This window comes from Melanotaenia boesemani, chromosome 2, assembly GCF_017639745.1.
Source record: "Melanotaenia boesemani isolate fMelBoe1 chromosome 2, fMelBoe1.pri, whole genome shotgun sequence".
Lineage (NCBI taxonomy): Eukaryota > Metazoa > Chordata > Actinopteri > Atheriniformes > Melanotaeniidae > Melanotaenia > Melanotaenia boesemani.
Window position 1 is genome coordinate 36,888,610 of NC_055683.1, and position 2,782 is coordinate 36,891,391.

The following is a 2,782-nucleotide window of genomic DNA, read 5'->3' on the forward strand; positions in this document are numbered from 1 at the left end:
ATTTAACATAAAAATGCAACCTTGTGGACAAATTAGGAATTGTAGTTTTATTTTGAAATATTTCTGTTAATGCCTTTTATTTTATTTTTTAAAATTCATGCAAACTGGACCCCGTGGCGGCCGCACGTTTGACACTTCTGTTCTACTACATCCGTCCATTTAGCTTGTGATCTGAAGCACTTACAGACTTTTCTTTTTCTTTTAAGAAAATGCAGACAAGCGCATCCAAATAACATGAAGACGATTTATATGACTACAGCTAGTATCCATATTCAGAGGATTCAGCTTGTGTCAGAAAACCTGTTAACGTCAGGTTGAGCGAAACATGCAAAGAACAAATGAGTAGAAAAGACTTGGATGACTTGCTTTGTTATTATTAGTGGTAAAATTAGTTGTGGATGTTTTACTCCTAGAGGATAACTGTTTCATAATTTTGGATAATGTCTCTTTCCATAAAGGTTTGTTTGTTTTTTCTTTTACACCAGAACTGCCAGCGTAGTCTGATCACTTCACAGAGGATGAAGCTCAGCGTCAGACCAAAACTCTGAGGAGGAGTAGGAAAGTTGTCAGGATGGTTTCTGCTCTGTCCAGTGATTTCTTCTGATGTGACGTTAAGGATCTTTTAGTCTTTGCATGTTTGAGATAAATCATCTGCAGAGCTCTACTTCTGTCTTTCCAGGAGTGAAATAGGAGATGTGAATACTTCAGTGAAGGCTGCTTGTGTTTTATGTTAAAAAGCGTGTGGTAGGTTAACTTGTAGTGTAGGGTCACTAACATAGATTGGTACACCTGAAGGTAGGATTTATGTGTGTCAGCGTGGAAGCAAAGGTGGAAAATGAGGCTCTGTGAGGTATTTTTTTCACGACTATGTAGCGCTGGAGACCCTTTCTGTCTTGTTTTTACTTGCAGTGCTGCTTTTCATGCTTCTCAAAAAGCAATAAAACTTTCACACAAAGTCTGACTGATTTTTTTTTTTATGAAAAGAAAAACTCACACACGTACTGAAAGCATACCCATGCAGCTGCCTTTGCCGAGTTGGTGGGAATGACTCTCTTTTATGTTCAGGTCGCACAGTTGATACATATCTGAATAATAAATAAATGCTGAACACAAGAACTCATTTAACTACATTTATCACAAGGTTGATGAGCTGAAATGTTAAGTATCATCACATGTTGCTGTTTCAGTAGTTTATATGTTTGTTGATCATTTGTCTTCTGTTTCATACACTAGATTGAAGGAGATGCAACTCTGGGATAAAGATGTGGATTTAAATATTTTTCAGAAAGAAAGTTCTGCAAATATGTTAAAAGTTGCAGCATGTGACAAAATCAGATGACAGAAATATGTAATATATCTTTAAGAACTGTGTTTCTGTTAGTCTGTAATCACTTTACTAAAATAACTGTTTTATTTTTATTCTCTGAGAATGAGCCATTTATATCTACTTGTCGTGGGTCCACATACATGGCAGCTGCTATATTTGTGGCACCATTTTTACCGTAGTAAAAATGGTGCCTTAGTCTCTGAATGGACAAACTGTCTGTGAAGCTTAAAAAAACTGCAGCACTGGCTTTGACAGGAGCTAGTGAACCAAGATAAATACCACCTTAAAAGGACCACAGAAGAAGACAGTAGACATGTACACAAAGCTGAGGTAGTTTCCTGAAGTGCAGTCATTGCTGCATCTGAGGCTGCTGGATCCACTCACAGATGAAAATATCTTTGAAAGTATTTTGGCCATTGATGCATTGATGGCCACCGTAAATTCACTACTGCGCTATTCACATCTGTACCACTAGATGTCAGTAATTCTTACACAGTGTACCTTTAGAAACTAAATCTAAGCGACAACGTACATCACTGTGCACAAGCTTTGAGCCACTCTGCTCAAAGTTTCTTTGCAGAAATATCAAAAGAAGAACTTTGGAAAATCCTTCAAGGATCCTAAAGAACTCTTCCCGTATTCCAGTTTGTTTGTACATGTCTCAATTAATCACTGCAGATATGTTTTGTTTTCCTGGAAATATTTAAGAAGACGAGGAGTGGCTCGAGACTGTATACAAAACTGTATAAGACACAAATATGTCTTGTTGATTTAAAATAATCTCCCAACCACCTTTAAAAGCTACATTTATAAGAGACAAAGTGGAAACCAGTAGAATTTAATTATTTGCATCGCAGTGGATTTAATGTCAAACTAAACAGACGTCACTGAGCATGTGCAGATGTTCCACATTAGGAGATGATGGTAGAACATCAACAGGGAAACTGGACTCAGCTCTGTGACTCACACAGAAACACACTGATTTTAACACACCTGAAAATGTCTGATGTTTGATGTCTGATTCAAATAAATCGCACAGGAATCTACAAAATCTTAAGATTTATTAGTTTTTGGATTTATTTAGCATCATGGGATTGAAGTTTGAATGAACACAGAGTTAAAATTGTTTTAATTTTTAAAATAATTTAAATATGACTGGACTTTTTGGAGTCAAGTCTGACATATTCTGGAAAATGTAGCCGTCTAGCACTAGTTCTTCTAGGTGTGCATATGTGATGGGGTTGCGTTCACTGTAATTCAGAAAACTTGATGCTTAGGAATAACTAGTCCAGATTTACCATGCATCTCACCTCGTAGCAGCTGGGATAGCCCCCAGTGACCCTGCACTGGGATAAGCAGGGAGAGACAATCTGATTACAGGCTGATTATGTTCATTAACTGGTTTGTAGATGTAATCAATTCATTTAAAGGAACAAACAGGCTTGTAAGTCAGAA